At 40.7% G+C, this 21,702-nt stretch overlaps 1 pseudogene; it reads left to right on the top strand.

Annotated features, from left to right (window-relative positions):
* The first annotated feature begins 2,540 nt into the window (after window positions 1-2,540).
* Window positions 2,541-3,769, top strand: LOC781527 (melanoma-associated antigen B5-like; annotated as a pseudogene).
* The last annotated feature ends 17,933 nt before the right edge of the window (window positions 3,770-21,702 follow it).

The raw sequence follows: 21,702 nt of genomic DNA, 5'->3' as shown, positions 1-21,702 counted from the left end.
TGGTCCTTGAGACAAATGAACTTGTCCTTACATCCATGTGGAGAAGACAACCCCAAACTCATATTAAAACAGGTGCTCAAATAGGGAAATACTGCTTAGTTTTACTTGCTTGGGAGCATTAGTGCTGATGTGGGTTTGATTATTGTTTGGAGTTGCATATTCTCTAGCCTGGAAATAAAATTATGTGATGGAAGTCTGTTATCATTCGGGGTCAAAATCACCTTTGTAATAACTGCCATTCATTCAAAGTACCAAAGCTTGTCTCATACTGTGCCAGGTGATTTACATACATCACACATGTCTGTGGTCCTACACTATAGACTCTTTCAAACACAATTTGCAGATAAAGAAGCTAGAATAAAGAAGCTCAAATTCAAAGCTCATAAATGATAGGAGCTGGACTGAACCCCAGCACTGAATTCCTCCAGAGCCCATACTGTGCCACTCCTCCAGGATGAGGCCAATCTTGGGTCACTTCCTCTTTCTGAACATTAGTCCAAAAGGTATTTCACATGTTAAATAGTAGAATTTCATACCCCAAACACGGTTTTGGAATAAAAGGCCCCAGAAGTAAGTAACAAAAAATGAAAATAAAAGTGAAGGATGTATAAGGAAGGAGACAGCATTCAGTGACAATTTATCTACAAAGGAAATGTCAGTAAACCACAATAGATCAGGGATGCAGAAAATCATTTAATTCAGCCCCTTCCTTTCAGAGAGTAAATCTGTTAGAGTGAAGGTTCTACAAGAGGCTGTGTCTGGCCAGTGAAGAGAAGGAAGAGATCAGCGTGTTTTCTCTGATAGCACACCACCTATGCTGGGGCCCCTCCCGGACTGCAGCTTCCCCATCACTCCTGGGACTCTACCCATTCTCTGTGAGATGTGTTGCAGGCAGACTAAGACTTTTCAAAGACGTGGCATTACCCAAGAAGTCTTTCATAGAAGACACAGGAGTCAAGGTAAAGACAGATGAATGAGGAACTGAAGTCACAGAGAGACTGGCCTGTGTCTGCTCTCAGAAGGCCAAGACAGGGCTGCCAGGCTGCGCATTCCCTCACTTCTTTTCAGGGCTTGCAAGGACATGGTCTTTGGTCTACATGGGTCACCTTAGGTTGAAAGAAAGAGGAAATCCAGAGTCCCCGAGGAGTCAAGGTGAGGCACCTGAGTGAGGGCATACCCATACACTGAACACAGAGGGCCCCAAGAAGCCTGAATCCTGATGTCGTCCCTGAAGGCACAGGTAGGAGTAGCCTCGTGTGGCATTCCCAGACTTTCCCTCTCTGGCACCACAGGGAGTGAGGACCTTAGTCTGAGAGAGCTCCCTTACATAAACAGAGAAAGGAGCCCCACACCCTGCCAGGAGTCAAGCTTTGGACTTAGGAAACCCTCTGACCTCAGAACTCTGAGGAAACCACACAGAACTCTGCCCTTCCTGGCATCCCTGGGATACCTGCTCATTGTTGACATGACATGCCCATTTCCTTCTATGAAGTCACAAGTGGGGTTGGGACATGGTCCAAGGGGTATAGCCTAGGGCCAGCAGTGAGATTATTTCCAGGTTTTCCAGAAACCAACTGAATACCCTGAAGACGAAGGGAACCACACACCCCATAACCATATGATTCATCTCATCCTCTGTGCCTCAGAAGACCAAGGACAGGTATGGACAGATGAGGAGAATCCTACTTTTTCCTAGGGGTCTCACGGAGATGCTTGCCCTACTATAAGAAAGTATAGTAGTAGACGGGGTGGACCCAAGGGAGGGTAGACTTTTAGGCCACAACAGAGGTCAAAGCAAGGACTGAGGGATCATCTACCAATAAAAAGAAGTGATAATGAATCCAGCCTTGTTCCTTGTAGCCCTTGAAGAACCAGGGCAGAGCTATCAAGCTGAAGCTCCACCAACATTTATTTATATCAGGTGTGTAGGAAATGAAACCCTTAGTATGAAGGTGCAGATACTATTCCAAGAAAGGGGTGGGGACACCAGGCCCTATGGGGAACCAAAGGAAGCACTCTTAATTCATGTTGAGGACTCCAGAGGCCAGGATAGAAAACTTCCCCCTGAGCACTCAGTACTGGGTGATAACTACTGACTGGGGTGATAAGCCGAGGACCTCTTCATTTCTCATAAATCCCAGGGAGCTTTGTGATGCCAACTAGAGAACAGAGGGAATGGGTCCTATGACTGGCCACTAGTCGGGTGGTGGTCTTGAATGAGAAATAACAGATGCCTCTGTGTAGGAGGCTACCAGCCCCTTCTGTCACCCCAGCGTGCCTGAGGCAGGGGTAGCAGGATGAAGCCTAAAGATCACTCTAATTTCATTCAATATGTTTCCCAAAGGACAGCTGATTAGGAGAATAGGAACTCTGGAGGTTTTCAGACTAGTGCCATCAAGAAAACCATAAATGTAGCCTTCCTGATAATCAGGGTGGTATTCCCCTGCTGCGGCTGCACACTCAACCTTCGTCTTCCTGTGTGCCCTTATCACCTACCCTCCTACTCACACTTCTAATCATTGTCCCCCAGTGCAGTCATCATGCCTCGGGGTCAGAATCATAAGCTCTGCATCCGTGAGAAATGCCACCAGGCCCAATATGAGCCCCAGAGTCAAAAGGGAGTTCAGCCCGCTGCAGTAATGGAAGAGCTTCCCTCTACCTCTTCTCTTTTAGAAGATAATTCACAGAGCTCATCAGCTACCGGGTCAAATAGCACTTTCCAGGGGTCTTCGGAAGCCCCATCTACTACCAGCACTTTTTCAACTACTTCTGACACAAAATCTGATGAAGAAGATACCAGTCAAGATGAGGAAGATTCAGGTTCCTCCGATGTCTCATCTTCTACCAAGAACACCTACAGTGATACTCTGAACAGCATGACAGGTGTGTTGGAACAGTTCCTTCTGCATAAATATAAAATGAAGCAGCCCATCATGAAGGAAAACATGCTGAAGATTATCCACCCAAGATACCATAACCGATTGCCGAGATTCTCAAGAGAGCCTCTGAACACATCGAGGCTGTCTTTGCAGTTGACTTGAAGGAAGTTGATTCAACCATCCATTCCTATGACCTTGTCAGCAAACTGAACCTGCCCAACAATGGGAGAATGTGGGATGGTGGGGACTTACCTAAGACCGGTCTCTTAATGACAGTTCTGGCTGTGATCTTCGTGAAGGGCAACTGTGCCTCTGAGGAAGATATCTGGAAATTCTTGAATATGATGCAAGTATATGCTGGGAGAAAACACTTCATCTATGGAGAGCCCAGGAAGCTCATCACCAAAGACTTTGTGACGATGAAGTACCTGGAGTACCGCCAGGTTGCCAACAGCGATCCTCCACGTTATGAGTTCCTGTGGGGCCCACGAGCCCATGCTGAAACCAGCAAAATGAAAGTCTTGGAATTTTTGGCAAAAGTCAATGATACCGTCCCCAGTGCCTTCTCATCACAATATGAAGAACCTTTGTGAGATGAGGAGGAGTGAGCTCGAGTCACAGTTCCAGCCAGGCCTGGCACCACCAGGCATGGTCCACGGCCACATCCAGCAGCTTCTCCCACCCCTACTGAAGACCAAGACTTTTAAAAAATCATCCAGATAAGAAAATTTGACATCAAAATAGGGACTTTTGCCGAAATGGGAAGCAATCCCACAATAATACTGCTGGGACAATGGAATGAAAAAATAAAATGAAAAAAATTTCAAAACATGATCAACCTTGATTGTTCTCCATCTTTTCTGTCTTCTGTTTTGTAAAATTAAATAATTTATGCCTCGATATGCTTCTTTTTTTTTTTTCCTTCTCTTTTTTAACTTTAAACTTTTTATTTTGTATTGGGTGTAGCCAATTAACAATGTTGTGGTAGTTTCAGGTGAACAGGGAAGGGACTCAGCCATACATTTATATGTATCCATTCTCCCCTAAAACCGCCCTCCCATCCAGGCTGCCACATAATATTAACCAGTTCCCTGTGAGAAGGCTGAATTTCTTTTCCCAAAACAACTGTGGATACGTCCACTGAATTCTGCCATGGAGTGTCGATGAAGTGGCCTAAATATTTTTCTCCCTTGGAGGTTACTTTTTTGTACTTGAATGACTAAAAACCTTTTTGCTTATCCTTAAGCTTCAGTAACTTAACAAGGCTATTTTGGTATCATTGTGCATCATTTTTTGTACTAGAACATGGAATGATTTTTCAGTCTATAGATTTTCAGGGTGGAGAGGTGGATTTTCTTTTTTTTTATTTTTTTTAAATTTTATTTTATTTTTAAACTTTACATAATTGTATTAATTTTGCCAAATATCAAAATGAATCCATCACCTCGATATGCTTCTTGAAAGATGCAGGAGGTATTAAATCTTAACAAGTTAGACCTCTTACAGTCTTCATTTATTGTTTGAGCATCTGCTCTTTGAAAGGCTCTATGCTAGTTCTGGTGAGGCTAAGATCAAGACCTCCCCTATGCCCATCAACTTTAGAAACAAGGAGCTTCAATCACATAAGCAAGATCTTGAGATAGCCTTTAGGAATGACAGGAAAGTAAAAAGACTATCCAGGAAGAAATCTCTACCTGGAGTAACGTACTGATTTGTTAGGCTTTCCACAACTAAACCCCACAGAATCGGTGGCTGAAATAACGGAAATTTATTTTCTCAGAGTTCTAGAGGCTGCAAGTCCAAGATGAGGGCTGGTTTACCCTGAGGCCTCTCCCCTTGGCTGCCAGGTGGCCACTGTCTTCACTTGGCATTCCTTTTGAGTGCATATATCCCTGGTGCCTCCTTTTGTGTCTCAATTTCTTCTTATAGTCACACTGGGTTATGGCCCATCCTAATGACTTCATTTCAACTCAACCGTCGCTTTAAAGACCTTATTTCAGGGTTAGAACAGTGTGGAGATTCCTTAAAAAACTGAAAATAGAACTGCCTTATGATCCAGCAATCCCACTGATGGGCATACACACTGAGGAAACCAGAACGGAAAGAGGCACGTGTACCCCAATGTTCATCGCAGCACTGTTTATAATAGCCAGGACATGGAAGCAACCTAGATGTCCATCAGCAGATGAATGGATAAGAAAGCTATGGTACATATACACAATGGAGTATTACTCAGCCATTAAAAAGAATACATTTGAATCAGTTCTAATGAGGTGGATGAAACTGGAGCCTATTATACAGAGTGAAGTAAGCCAGAAGGAAAAACACCAATACAGTATACTAATGCATATATATGGAATTTAGAAAGATGGTAACGATAACCCTGTATACGAGACAGCAAAAGAGACACTGACGTATAGAACAGTCTTATGGACTCTGTGGGAGAGGGAGAGGGTGGGAAGATTTGGGAGAATGTCATTGAAACATGTAAAATATCATGTATGAAACGAGATGCCAGTCCAGGTTCAATGCACGATACTGGATGCTTGGGGCTGGTGCACTGGGACGACCCAGAGGGATGGTATGGGGAGGGAGGAGGGAGGAGGGTTCAGGATGGGGAACACATGTATACCTGTGATGGATTCATTTTGATATTTGGCAAAACTAACACAATTATGTAAAGTTTAACAATAAAATAAAATTAATTAAAAAAAAAAGACCTTATTTCAAACTACAGTTGCATTCTGAAGTACTCTGAGTTATGCCTTCAATATGCATTTGTGGAGGGGACACAATTTGGCCCCTAACAGACAGAAATCTAAGGTGTCTCTGCTCTTATCTCAATGTAGGAGATTCCAGTGCACAGACTGGTATTCTACACACATCGTCTCCAGGGAGTTTCTGAGATGTAAGGGTGAACTCCCTTGAGGTGTTTAGGGAAGGACATTCCTCCCTTTACCCCTTTTGAATTCTTGTGGTTAGACTACTAGTAAACTTGACACAAGACAGGGTAACAGGAGAAAAAGAGACAAACTGCAATTCACGCGCACAAGAAGTGTCATAGAAATGGGACCTAAGAAGTGGGCAAAGCAGGCAGCTTCTTTATTTTGTAGACAACAAAACAATTTGTGAGGAATCGACAGGACAAATCAACTTAGGTTTTAGGTACTCAACTAGTAAGGAATCTAAACTGAATCTGTACCCAGGGTAGTAAATGAAAGACTTAACAAGGTGTGTGTATACAGGCTTCTCTGTTTGAACTGCCTATTTCTGGTTAGAAGAGTTTTCCTCTGCCTCCAGATTTGGCACCCTGGATGGGAGAGGCATTTGGGGGAGAATGCATGCATGCATGCATGCTAAGTCACTTCAGCTGTGTCTGACTCTTCGTGACCCCATGGACTGAAGCCCACCAGGCTCCTCTGTCCATGGGATTCCCCAGGCAAGAACACTGGAGTGGGTTGCCATTCCCTTCTCCAGGGGGAGAATGGATACATGTATATGTATGGCTTAGTCCCTTCGCTGTTCACCTTGAACTACCAAAACATTGTTAATCAGCTATACGCCAATAAAAATGTTTTTGGCTTTAAAAAATAAATAAATAAAAGGGGAACACTTTTGCCCAGATCCTTGAGAGCATTTGGTTCTAGCATTCTCTTGGCTTTGGGTTATAGAATCTACCTGAGAAAGATCTGATAAATATCACCACGCATTCACTCTGCATTCAGTCTCTTTAAAGTCACTGACATGCCAGCCTGGGGGCTAGAATTGAAGTCCAATGTCACATGTGTTTCCACCTCTGTAGGTTGCTTAGCTTTGCCTTACCTCACACTGTCTCACCCTAAATAGGTCTACAGAAACTGGGTGTGGATAGATCTGCATGTTCTACGGAACTGTTTCTGCTGTTGTTTAGTTGCTAAGTCGTGTTTGACTCTTTGCAACCTCATGGATGGTAGCCCACCAGGCTCCTCTGTTCACTGAATTTCCCAGGCAAGAATACTGGAGTGGGTTGCAATTCCCTTCTCCAGGGGATCTTTCCAACTCTGGGATCGAACGTGTGTCTCCTGCATTAACAGGTGGATTCTTTACCACTGAGCCACCAATAAAACACCATCCTTCTGATGTAAAACCTGTAGCATCTTCCATGTAAAGAGATAGCATTCTATTATCCCTGGTGATAAAAGTAGATGCTACATAGAAGATATTCACATAAACAAGTCTACTTCCTATTCATAAGCAGCTGAATTCTCCCGCCATGCTATGCTCTCCTGCTAAGTTTACAAGTCAAGAGCCCTCAGTCTGTCTCTCCAGTCCCTGCCTGCCCCCCTTGAAGACTTTTGACTTGACACACACTTCTGTCTCTCTAATCCCTGCCCATCCACCACTTTGTCCAACATTTCAGAAGGACACCACAGGATCTTGGCACTGAGCTTGTGAGAAGTTGCCAGGCCTAACTGTATCAATGCCCCTACTGAATGCTCATACAATGAAATTATAGTTTAGTATGAAAAACCCCATCGCTTTTATAAATGTGGTGATAACAGTCTTTACACCAGTACAGAGCAAGAGAAAGGAGCTCAGACTTAATCCGTTTTAATCATAGTTATTTCCTAATATAAAAGACTGTGGGACTTTTCACATTCTTTTGGAAGGATTAGTGAAGGCAAACTTGAATAACAAATTGACATTTCTGAGTTCTGGAAGAGCCAAAAGCAATACAAAAGGAAGGCAGACAGATCAAATTTCTGAGCAGAATTATTTTTCTAAGCAGAGTTTAACAGTTAACATTAGGAACAAATGTTAAACAGCTCAGCACAGTTATTTTTCTATACCTAGAACACATTTTGCCAAACAGTAAAATGACAAGTTTGAAAGACACATCTTGATATTATAGAGACAAAGGAACTTTGTCTATGTGACAAGCATGAAGGAATCTTTTTTTAAAGAAGTGTTTCTTGAATAACAATTTGTATATTCCTTTAGTCATTTTGTTGTCTGAGGTATTCCAAAACTAATGGTATCAATTTTTCCAGTGAAGATACGTTGCTTTCTTTTAAATCATTGAATACTGGTGTTAAGAGAGATTTTGAAATCATCTACTTTGGCCTCTTCCTTTTGTCAATGAGGAAAGCAAGATCTACAAAGATTTTCCAAGCCATCCAACAGTAAAAACTCAGGGATCCATAACAGTTCAGGACTAGTACCCTGTTTCTGTGATGATAAACTCAATGATCTTTTCATTTATTGCTGGACTTTCCATGAGAACATTATATTTTATTGCTGTGTAGTTAGTATTAACTTGCTCCTCCACTATAACCCCATTTCAACTTGCTGCAATGTATCTTGAATCAAAATAACATGAACAAATTTGTTCTTGAGGTTTTACTTGTCTTAATGCTCCCACAAAGTCACTGAGCAACGCTGTGAGAATGGGATCCACCCAAGCCCTTTGAAAGCAATTCACATCTAACTCATAGAAATCATAAAAGGAAAAGATCCCTCAGGAACTAGTTCCTTAATGGGATTCTAGATCTTAACACACTCCACATTCACCCTTCACCCTAGATGTAGGGTTTAGTCTAAACCCGGGGTTCTCAACTCTAGCACTGTGAACTCTGAATCAGTCATTAATGTTGAATGCCATCCTGTGCATTACAGGAAGCTTACCAGCAGCCCTGGCTTCTACCCACTGGGTGCTAGTAGCACCCTATTCATGAGTTGTGATAACCAAAAATGTCTTTAAACGTCCCAGATGTCCCTTGACGGGGGCTGGGGGTGTAAAATCACCCCAGATTGAGAACCACTGGTCTAAATCCCTCAGCACCTATATAAACTTTGACACACAAGAGGCACAAAAGCCAAGATGAAACATGGGATAAAAAGGAACTCACTGGTACTTTCAACTATGAACCTTCTTTAGCTCCAAAGCCATTTTAAATGTTTTGGTGGGAAAAAAAAGGAAACTTGTTTTAATCAACTCTAGGCCTTTCCTCACTCCCACCACACTTCTGCCTTCAAGTGTATTTTTGTTGCCATGAAAACAGAGCTTGCCTGTTTGTGATTATAATATTATTCTGTAGCAAATTTCAGTAAGAGTCAATTGGTGCACTTCCAACTCTTTGCGACCCCATGGACCCTCCAAGTCACTCTCTCCTCTTCTCCCTTCCTTAGCCAGTAGTTTGGACCTGCTCACCACACTTCAAGCATCACCTTGCCTCTGCCCCAACTTTGTGCCACAACAAGGTTCTCATTTGCTCGGTATGTTCACCCAAGACCACAGAACGTTGGTGAGATGGTCAGGACTCAAGCATAGGGATATGATGAAGGAGGGGATGGAAGAGCCAAATCACCCATGTTTAATCACAAAGAGATAGGAGATTTTATTCATAGCTTAGATTACTTCTTTGAATATACCGATGATAGCCATGTTGTCATAATTTGATAGAAATGTTTGATAGATGTGATTCTTACCTAATTTCTTCTCTACCTTTCTTCTGCCTTTTCCTAGATTGTGATATAATAAAATGCTCAAATCTGAAGTGTAAAGCTCTGTGAATGCTTACACACTATGTGCTGTGCTGTGCTTAGTCACTCAGTCCAGTTCGACTCTTTATGACCTCATGGACTGTAGCCTGCCAGGCTCCTCTCTCCATGGGGACTCTCCAGGCAGAATACTGGAGTGGGTTGCCATGCCCTCCTCAAGGAGATCTTCTCAATCCAGGGATCAAACACAGGTTTCCCACATTGCAGGCAGATTCTTTACCATCTGAGCCACCAGGGAAGCCCATGAATACTGGAGTGGGTAGCCTATCCCTTCTCCAGGAGATCTTCCCTACCCAGGAATTGAACCGGGGTCTCCTGCATGGCAGGAGGATTCTTTACCAGCTGAGCTACCAGGGATGCCCTTACATATGTATACATTCACGTATTAAAAAGCAAAGACATCACTGTGCCAACAAAGGTCTGTATAGTCAAGGCTAAGGTCTTTCCAGGAGCCACATACGGATGTAAGAGTTGGACCATAAAGAAGGCTGAGTGCTGAAGAGCTGATGCTTTTAACCTGTAGTGCTGGAGAAGACTCCTGAGAGTCCCTTGGACAGTAAGGAAATCAAACTGGTCAATCCTAAAGGATATCAACCCTGAATATGCATTGGAAGGACTGATGCTGAAGCTCCAAATCTTTGGCCACCTGATGCAAAGAGTCGATTCATTGGAAAAGACCCTGATGCTGGCAAACACTGGAGGAAGAAGGAGAAGGGGGTGACAAAGGATGAGATGGTTGGATGGCATCACTGATTCAATGGACATGAACTTCAGCAGACTCTGGGAGATGGTGAGGGACAGGGAGGCCTGGCGTGCTGCAGTCTATGGGGTTGCATAGAGTAGGACAAGACTTGGCAACTAAACAATATTCATGTCACTGCCTCCCAGATCAAGATATAAAACATTTCCATTACCCTAGCAGGTTTCTTTACCTTCACACAGTTAAAACCCACATGCCACCTCCCAAGGCAAGCAATATTCTGATTTCTGTTAATGCAAATTGGCTGTTTCTTTTAGAATTAAGTTGTACAATATGTACTCTTTGTAGCTTTTCCCTCACATAACATATTTCTTAAGTTCATGCATATAGTTTTATGTGTCAGTTTTCTTGTTGTTGCTGTTGCTATGTAGTATTCCATCATGGAGATAAACCGCAGACCTTGTTAATGGATATTTGTGGAGTTTAAAAATATTTTGGGACCCTTACAATAATGCTGCAAAGAAAATGCATAAAAGCCTTGTCTGGATGTATACATGTGGTTCCTTTGGGTGTAAAACTAGAAGTCAAATTCTAATATTAACAAAAAGAAAATGTCAGTTATTAAACTGAAGTTTTTATATCAGGGTGAAGACTACCACACAACTGCACTCATCTCACATGCTAGTAAAGTAATGCTCAAAATTCTCCAAGACAGGCTTCAGCAATACGTGAACCGTGAACTTCCAGATGTTCAAGCTGGTTTTAGAAAAGGCAGAGGAACCAGAGATCAAATTGCCAACATCTGCTGGATCATCGAAAAAGCAAGAGTTCTAGAAAAGCATCTATTTCTGTTTTATTGACTATGCCAAAGCCTTTGACTGTGTGGATCACAATAAACTGTGGATAATTCTGAAAGAGATGGGAATACCAGACCACCTGACCTGCCTCTTGAGAAACCTATATGCAGGTCAGGAAGCAACAGTTAGAACTGGACATGGAACAACAGACTGGTTCCAAATAGGAAAAGGAGTACATCAAGGCTGTATATTGTCACCCTGCTTATTTAACTTACATACAGAGTACATCATGAGAAACACTGGGCTGGAAGAAGCACAAGCTGGAATCAAGATTGCCGGGAGAAATATCAATAACCTCAGATATGTAGATGACACCACCCTTATGGGAGAAAGTGAAGAGGAACTAAAAAGCCTCTTGATGAAAGTGAAAGAGCAGAGTGAAAAAGTTGGCTTAAAGCTCAACATTCAGAAAACGAAGATCATGGCATCTGGTCCCATCACTTCATGGGAAATGGATGTGGAAACAGTGGAAACAGTGTCAGACTTTATTTTGGGGGGCTCCAAAATCACTGCAGATGGTGACTGCAGCCATGAAATTAAAAGACGCTTACTCCTTGGAAGGAAAGTTATGACCAACCTAGATAGCATATTCAAAAGCAGAGACATTACTTTGCCAACAAAGGTCCGTCTAGTCAAGGCTATGGTTTTTCCTGTGGTCATGTATGGATGTGAGAGTTGGACTGTGAAGAAGGCTGAGCGCCGAAGAATTGATGCTTTTGAACCGTGGTGTTGGAGAAGACTCTTGAGAGTCCCTTGGACTGCAAGGAGATCCAACCAGTGCATTCTGAAGGAGATCAGCCCTGGGATTTCTTTGGAAGGAATGATGCTAAAGCTGAAACTCCAGTACTTTGGCCTCCTCATGTGAAGAGTTGACTCATTGGAAAAGACCCTGATGCTGGGAGGGATTGGGGGCAGGAGGAGAAGGGGATGACAGAGGATGAGATGGCTGGATGGCATCACTGACTCGATGGACATGAGTTTGGGTCAACTCCGGGAGTTGGTGATGGATAGGGATGCCTGGCGTGCTGCGATTCATGGGGTCGCAAAGAGTTGGACACGACTGAGTGACTGAACTGAACTGAAGCATTTAATAAATGTTCTTCTTGATAGGAGTAAAAATGGAAGAAATCTTAATTCAAATACTTTTTATCTGCAAATAGTTCAGTGATATACCATTGGTTGAATTCTCTTTGGCTCAACACCTCCAATTCAAGCGAAGATTTTAAATTCTGACTCAATAATATAGCACTATAATTCACCAAGTTGTCTAACCAACACTAAAAACCATTTAAATAGTTTGTGGTTTTCTACTCTGCCTAAGGGAAATTAGAACACTAGCATGAGTCTTCCCAAGATTAGCAAAACACAAGCAATTTGAATTCAGGATCCTGTGATATTATAAATGACGTGACTTTCAAATGGAGACACGGTCATGAGGAAGAGGGCAGAGAGGGCATCTCAACTGTAAAAGTCATTTAAAATGAGATTTGTTAATAGCCATGGGATTTGCATCAGTGTTACTCTGCCTCTACTTTGACATCATCAAATGGTCTCCACAGGCCTGCTCACAGCTTCATGAGTTGATTGTGACAACAATCTACGTCCATGAAAGGAATAGGCAAGTAGGGAGTACATATTTTTATAAGTGGACATAAAGAGAACAATGAGCAAGCAAGTCCCCTTTCTATGTTTGAAATGTATATGAAACTGGTCATTTGGAGCCAATTCAAGGGATTTAACATCAATCTTTGATAGCCATTTAACTGAAATTGTTATGAACCAGTAAGTTCTGTAAACGGGATGATTGACAGAGTACCTGAATGGCAGATCCCCACACCAGTCCCTCAAGTTGTACAATACCATGGCCCATAATCTTGTAAACAGTCTAAGCAGGTGATAAGAGTGAGGGAGGGGAGGCTTAATTCAATGAATAGCAAATATACTAGAAAATACTCAAAAAAGACATCCAAGGGCTACCCTGATCACCGAGAATAAAAGGTAGGACAACAAATTCTATTTTAATACTCAACTCCACTCTTTACTCCACATTTTTAAAGATGAACAAATAAAATGAAAAAATGTGACACTGAGCCTAAGTCATCCACTCCCTTTTTCATAGTGAACTTTTTTGATAGGGAAATCATGTGAACTTCCCTACACTAAATGCATTCACTGTTTTACTCAATTTTTTGTTAAAGAGGAGAAAGAATCCAGTTAAAATTTCTACAGTAGTATGTTTATTATTGCAGGTAGTATACAGGGCTACTTTAAACCTATTGAGGGCATTTCAGTACATTAGAGATAATTTACTTTCCAATGATGACAGGCCAGGTTCAATTTCATGGTAGACTTGGCTAGCAAGGAAGACTGGACTAGCATTCATCTGGGGTCTCCATATAGCTCTTGGCTTAATTTCAGCAATATACAGTATGAACTATGAGGGTCCATTAATTAAAATCCAAAAGACCAAATGGAAGATGGATGTTTGTTTGACAAAACTACTATTTTTTCCATCTGTTTCAACACTGTGTGAATAAGGATTTTCTCCATCAAATGAAGAAAAGCCAACATTTCAGAAATGTCTGTATTTCCAAATATTACGCTGAAATTCAAACATTTCTAATAAAATTTGACAGTGTTTATACATGTTTTTAATCTAATCATTTACATATTTTTTCTTCTAAAATGATTAATCTGTTAATGTATGTGACTTTGGCAAATACCAGAATTGTGTTTGTCACTATGGTCTTAACAGTTATGACTTTTTTTCCTACAATACTTCACTACTAGATTTCTGTTCCTCACCTTTTCACCCACCATTCCTTCTTTGCTGTATTATTCCTTCTATTTCTCTTTCCCTTCCTCTCTTTTTCTCCATTATGTGCGATAGGAATATAGAATTATCATATACTTTTATTTATAGAATATCTTCACTTTAAATGGAAATGACGATAACACGAACTTCATTTGGTTTCCTGTGACAATAAGTTAATATAAGATTGGGATTGACATATACATACTTCTATCTGTGTGTGTATATGTCTGTGTGTATGTATCAGTTCAGTTGCTCAGTCATGTCGGACTCTTTGAGACCGCATGGACTGCAGCATGCCAGGCTTCCCTGTCCATCACCAACTCCTGGAGCTTACTCAAACTCATGTCCATTGTGTCAATGATGCCATCCAACCATCTCATACTCTTTCGACCCTTCTCCTCTTACCTTCAATCTTTCCTAGCATCAGGGTCTTTTCCAATGAGTTAGTTCTTCACATCAGGTGGCCAAAGTATTGGAGTTTCAGCTTCAGCATCAGTCCTTGCAATGAATATTCAGGACTGATTTCCTTTAGGATTGACTGGTTGGATCTCCTTGCAGTCCAAGGGACTCTCAAGAGTCTTCTCCAACACCACGGTTCAAGAGTATCAGTTCATCAGTGCTCAGCTTTCTTTATAGTCCAACTCTCACATTCATGCATGACTACTGGAAAAACCATACCTTTGACTAGACAGACCTTTGTGGGCAAGTAATGTCTCTGCTTTTTAATATGCTGTCTGGGTTAGTCATAACTTTTCTTCCAAGGAGTAAGCGTCTTTTAATTTCATGGCTGCAGTCACCATCTGCAGTGATTTTGGAGACCCCAAAAATAAAGTCTCTCACTGTTTCCATTGTTTCCCTATCTGTTTGCCATGAAGTGATGAGACGAGATCCCATGATCTTAGTTTTCTGAATGTTGAGCTTTAAGCCAACTTTTTCACTCTCATCAAGAAGCTCTTTAGTTCTTCTTCACTTTTTGCCATAAGGGTGGTGTCATATGCATCTCTGAGGTTATTGATATTTCTCCTGGCAATCTTGATTCCAGCTCTTGCTTCACCCAGCCCAGCGTTTCTCATGATGTACTCTGCATATGAGTTAAATAAGCAGGGTGACAATATACAGCTTTGATGTACTCCTTTCCCCATTTGGAACCAGTCTGTTGTTCCATGTCCAATTCTAACTGTTGTTTCTTGACTTGCATACAGATATCTCAGGAGGCAAGTCAGGTGGTCTGGTATTCCCATCTCTTTAAGAATTTTCCACAGTTTGTTGTGATCCACACAGTCAAAGGCTTTGGCATAGTCAATAAAGCCGAAGTAGATATGCACAGTACATTATGTGAAATATCAGGCTGGGTGAATCACAAGCTGGAATCAACATTGCTGGGAGAAATATCAATAAGCTCAGATATTCAGATGACACCACCCTTATGGCAAAAAGTGAAGAAGAACTAAAGAGCCTCTTGATGAAAGTGAAAGAGGAGAGTGAAAAAGCTGACTTAAAACTCAACATCCTAAAATGATGATCATGGCATCTGGTCCCATCACTTTATGGCAAATAGATGGGGAAAAAGTGGAAACAGTGACAGGTTTTATTTTCTTGGGTTCCAAAATCACTGTGGGCAATGACTGCAGCCACAACATTAAAAGACACTTGATCCTTGGAAGAAAAGCTATGACAAACCTAGACAGCATATTAAAAAGCAGAGATATCTGCCAACAAAGGTCTGTATAGTCAAGGCTATGGTTTTTCTAGTAGTCATGTATAGGTGTGAGAGTTGGACCATAAAGAAGGCTGAGTGCCAAAGAACTGATGCTTTTGAACTGTGGTGCTGGAGAAGACTCTTGAGAGTCCCTTGGACTGCAAGAAGATCAAACCAGTCCTACCTGAAGGAAATCAATGCTGAATATTCATTGGAAGGACTGATGTTGAAGCTGAATCTCCAATACTCTGGCCACCTGATGCTAAAAGCCAACTCACTGGAAAAGATCCTGATGCTGGGAAAGACTGAAGGTGGGAGGAGAAGGGGATGACAGAGGATGAGATGGTTGGATGGCATCACCGATTGAATGGACATAAGTTTGAGCAAACTCCAGGAAATAGTGAAGGATAACTTAGCAGCGGAACAACAACAACAACCATATAGCACTGGGAACTCCACTCAATACTCTGTAATGACCTGCATGGGAAAAGAATCTGAAAAAGAATAGATATGTGTGTATGATTCACTATGCTGTATACCTGAAACTAACACAATGTCGTAAATCACCTATATTATGACAAAAATTAAATAAAAATATAAAATTTAAAAAACAACTGGGGAGAAGTAAGTGAAAGTAGGTAATATGCTTAGAACATTGCTGGGTGTATAAGTTAGCAAACATCATCTTTACTTTTGGTAGCTACTGAATTTTATAATCCTTGTTCTTAATTTCCAAGCAGACAAGTGAAATGTCTAGCATTTCTCTTTAAAAAGCTATCTTTTTATTTGTTGTTCAGTGTCCTCTCCATGCTTTGAGGAATTCCCAGAATCTCCAACTTTTTAGAGCAGTGGCTCTTTATCTTTTGGGGATAACAAGAGATGCTCTAGCCTTCACCCAAGAACACTGCCCATATACATAACATTCTGCACACTATTAGGGGGCTCACTGATATCTTAATTCATCTATTGGCTGATTATTGGCCCATTAACCTTATTTGAGAACCTCTGCCCCAAAGAGAAGTTTAGTACTACATTACACAAATGAAAAATAAAGCATGTGCTCATGGGTAATGCTACCCACTCCAGTATTCTGCATTCCATGGACTCTATGGTCCATGGGGTTATAAAGAGTAGGACACAACTGAGCAACTTTCACTTTCACTTCACTTTATGACAATACCAAAGCAAGGTGGTGGGGAGAAAGAGAGGTGGGGAGGTGCTCTTTGAAAATATTTGATTGCTGCTATTTCCAGAGTAACTAAACACAATATTGAAAATGTCACTCAGGTTTGTCTGTAAGATGGTATGGCAGAACCTGAATGAACTTTTTGGCCGACCCAATATCACCTTTGGGGAAAATGAAAAACTTCATGGGAAGTTTCTGCACTTATTTGAGCATTTGGCATTATTTTGTATTACGTTGGAGGGATTCATCTTTCTAGATGTCACGACCATGACCCACCCATGCCTTGCCTCAGGACTCAAAACAGTGTTGTCAAGCGGAGAGAGCAGAGATTTTGGAAGTCTACCTCCTGGAGTTTGTGTTCTGGTTCTCCTCTCTCATTTCCTTGCCTTGGGTATGACATTATATTTCTCGGAAGCCTTGTCTCTCAAAGTTCCAAGAAGGTAATATCACCTACTACACAGGCTACTGGAAAGAATATCAGATTGTTGTGTTTAATGCTTGTAGATTACCTTTCCTTGGGTTTTTAAAAAAGTTTGCTGAATGAACAAGTGACAGTGAAGCCTGTTGCCCCTGTTGTTTTAAGAGCAATTTTAGGGCTGTCACACCATGATTTTCATGCCTTACGCATCCTATCTGGGTGGTAGAGTTTGCTTCTGCTGCTTTTACTGTAAAATTTGAACTTAGAAACATCACTGTGGAGTAGTGTTCCCGTTCTGAGAACGGGACATCCTTAAACCACGCAGAGAAACTGTTCATATGTCTATTTTCTTTGACTTTATAAGGGAAGGTATAGAGAAAAAAATGAGGACACAAGAAGGATATGGTAAAAATGGGTATCTGTCTTCTTTTATATGCTTTATAATAGAGAACAGTACAATTGGTATTAATCCTCCAAACTTTAAAATTCTCATTTTAAAGACAAATTCTCATTCTTTTACCCTTACTCATGTTTCTCCACTTGCTTTCATAGTCTAATAGGTGAAAAAAGAAAATACCACATCTGGCAATGGTTTTTCATGGCCACATTCTGTTTGTGGTATAAACTTCTTCACACCATTTGATAAATCGAGACACAAATTGTGATAAATTTCCATCCACAAATTCCATCTGCTTATGCCATGTTATAATTAATCTATTGTAAGCAAGGCAGTTTTTCTTAACTTACCAAAGAATGCCCACTGAGAGGAAAAATTAGTACTTCTTTAATTCATTCCCATCTACACTTTATGCCAAAAGGGCACTTTTTTCCTGTACTCTTATGTATTTCTACAAAATTCAGTGATCAAATATCCATGTATAAAACCTAAACACTGAGATGGATACCTCCAAGGACAATTGTCCAAATAACTTTTGAACTTCCATTCTACCAGACACTGGGTAAATGTAAACTGTTGGAGGCAGGTATTTGGGAAGCTTATGATTTTCTTCTGGGGGACAGAGGCATACATGAAGAGGGTGAATGATGCCAACAGGCTAGCATTTGGAACATCAGCCCTCAAATCTGTGGATCAGGATTTCTTCCTGCATTTTTCTCTTAACCTTGATGGTTACTGTACTTCTCTTCCTATTTCACCATCCTTCCTTTGATAAAAGCAGACTACCCTTGCTTTTAAAAATGTCCATATCAGCACCCATCATTTAAAAAGTGGACACTGAATTTCTAAATACATGGGGTTTTTAAAGTATCTTTGATACTAATTTCTCATTCAAATGCTTTCTTCTCTGCAATTGCCCTCCATGGTTTTTCAGTCTTTTAACTTTACTGAGGCTTTCTACAGCTAAGTCAAAGATCTCTCTTGGTAACTGTCACACTACACTTGAAAATAGGTGGGTTATTTTCAAACATCTTCTGATATTGATTTCTAACATAATTCCATGGTGATATGAGAACAGACTCCATATGATTTCAATATCTTTAGACCACGAAAACTTTGCACCTTGTTTTATGTCCCTGGATATGTTCCAGTGTCTCCTGGTTTATAGTCTATGGGAACTTGAATAGAATTTGTATCCTGCTCTTGTGTGAAAACTGTATAAATCTTAATTATGTTGAACTGTTTCATGGTGCTTTTCAGGTCTACTATAGCCTTCTACTTTTCTATTCATTCTATTAATTTTTGTGAGTTTGATATTGAAACTCCAACTAAAAATCTTTATCTACTTAAAAAAATAATTGTAACATAGTGGAACTTTATGTAGCTTTGTTCTGTATTTTCCAAGTCTCCTGTAAGTGTGTTATCATACTTTCATAAAGCAAAAAGAGAAAAATTTTTTCATATCAGAATCACTCTAAAAGAGACAAATAAGTTCTGCTCTTTCTTCTGTTGTCCCTAATTTTATTTTCCTGTGGTGGAAGGATAGCCATTAAGTGATTTTTGAGATGAATTTACATAGACATGTAATTCAGATGAAATACCAACCATTTCCACCAATAAACACTTATTACACACCTACTATATACATTAACTTAGGCACTGAGAACATAAATATGGGTTGGGTATAATTGGTGCCATTTACCCAGGAATTGTTTATTAGGACAAAAAGATGCCTAAATAAGTAATTATATGGGTATACAAGTATATGCCCAGGAGTTTGCTGGCACAGGGGATGACATGATGAATTGTGCCTAGAAGGTAGGGGTATCAGAGATATTTTATAACATCACAAAGGAATGATGTATAAATGAATCTAAAAGGTGAAGGATTCCAATAATAGCAGATGAGATTACTGGAACCACCCCTCCACCAAAGGAAAATGACAAGGTATTTTTATTTATTTATTTTAATTGAAGGCTAATTACTTTACAATAATTGTAATGGTTTTTGCCATACATTGTAGTGGTTTTTGCCATACATTGACAAGAATCAGCCATAGGTGTACATGTGTTCCCCATCCTGAAGCTCCCTCACACCTCTCTCCTGATTCCATCCCTCTAGGTCATCCCAGTGCACCAGCCCCGAGCACCCTGTCTCATGCATCGAACCTGGACTGGCGATCTGATTCACATATGATAATATACATGTTTCAATGCTATTCTCTCAGAGCATCCCACCCTCGCCTTCTCCCACAGAGTCCAAAAGACTGTTCTGTACATCTGTGTCTTTTTAATGGTCTCGCATACAGGGTTATCATCTTTCTAAATTCCATATATATGCATTAATATACTATATTGGTGTTTTACTTTCTGACTTACTTCACTCTGTATAATAGGCTCCAGTTTCATCCACATCATTAGAACTGATTCAAATGTATTCTTTTTAATGGCTGAGTAATATTCCATTGTGTATATGTACCACCGCTTTCTTATCCATTCATCTACCAATAGACATCTAGGTTGCTTCCATGTCCAAACAGTTCATCCAGTAAACAGTGCTGTGATGAACATTGGGGTACATGTGTCTCTTTCAATTCTGGTTTCCTTGGTGTGTATGCCCAGCAGTGGGATTGCTGGGTCATATGGCAGTTCTAGTTTCAGTTTTTTAAGGAATCTCCACACTGTTCTCCATAGTGGCTGTACTAGTTTGAATTCACACCAACAGTATAAGAGGGTGCCCTTTTCTCTATACCCTCTCCAGCATTTATTGCTTGTAGATTTTTGGATAGCAGCCATCCTGATCGGCGTGAGATGGTACATCACTGTGGTTTTGATTTGCATTTCTCTGATAATGAGTGATGTTGAGCATCTTTTCATGTGTTTGTTAGCCATCTGTATGTCTTTTTCACAGCAAAGTAATTTAGAATGGACCAGTGAGCTCCCATAGGTGGGGCAGGGGGAGTAGCCCACCTCCCGTGCAGGCAATACTGGGGGGCATTGCCCACGAAGACTTTTATTACAAGAATAAACCCAAGTAAACGCTGGTTCTGTTTTGATTACCATCTCCATACTCCAGTATTCTAAAATAATGTCAGTAATTAAATACTTTTCCTCTGCAAAACAAAATTGTGTTGGTTTAAGTTTGAAAAGTTGGTTGTCATATATGTCAGGTTTTAATATTTTACATATTATTCACAAGGTACAAAGTTTCAGTGTACATATATACAAATGCACACACATATGTGTGTATGAGTGTATATATATATATATATATAAATATATATAAAATTCATACGGCCACAGTCTTAGTACTTATCTTTAACAATTCATTGTCTTCTATGAGGGAGTTCATTAAGAGAAGACCCTGTTCAACAATTGTCACCAACACAGGCTGCCATGGTTACCACTGCTCCCTTCCCCAGAGCATCCTTAATGGTTTGCAAGGCCTTGAGATCACTTCCTGCACAGCCTGCAGTCCCCGAGGGAATGTACTAATACACACCCCACATTCAAACAGTTGATTCTAAATACACGGTGATACCACAAAAATTGTCAAGGTAATGCACACGATGTGCTTTTATTTACATCTAAATCAGTGAAACAAAGTATTCACTGCAAGGTACAAACTTTTTTTAGCTTGAAAAGAACAAAATCGTGTTATATTTGAACACAAAGTATCTTGCTGAATTTGAAAACTAGGTTTTAAATGAAAGTCATTCTTAATTGTCAGTTATTTTGAGACTATGGAACAAAGAAAATAAACTTATGTTAACTGGGGCTGCTTAAGCTGTATCTTTTTCAGATTTTTTTAAAAATTCCTTTACACTTTTACAGTCATAAATAGATAGAATAGACAAGGTTTGGAGGAGACACACTCTCCCTGCCATGTGACCCATCAGAGTTGACTTAGAGAGATGAGGCTGGCAGGGAGTTTGGAGGCCTCTTGAGGGGAATTACAAATGCCCCATTTCTCCCACCAAAACATCTGAATTGCTCCCCATCCTCTGCTAGAGGTGTCAGGATGGGGCTTTGTGATGTCAAGGCCCACCCAGGGCCACCACTGGCTGGGGAAGAGACTTGCTGATCTCATAAAGCATGAGGGTGTGTAGTGATTTTGGAGCCCAGAAAAATAAAGTCTGACACTGTTTCCACTGTTTGCCCATCTATTTCCCATGAAGTGATGGGACCAGATGCCATGATCTTCGTTTTCTG

Source organism: Bos taurus, unplaced genomic scaffold (genome assembly GCF_002263795.3).
Source record: "Bos taurus isolate L1 Dominette 01449 registration number 42190680 breed Hereford unplaced genomic scaffold, ARS-UCD2.0 Leftover_ScbfJmS_855, whole genome shotgun sequence".
Lineage (NCBI taxonomy): Eukaryota > Metazoa > Chordata > Mammalia > Artiodactyla > Bovidae > Bos > Bos taurus.
Note: the sequence above shows the minus strand (reverse complement) of the source record. Positions and strands in the feature narration are given on the sequence as shown.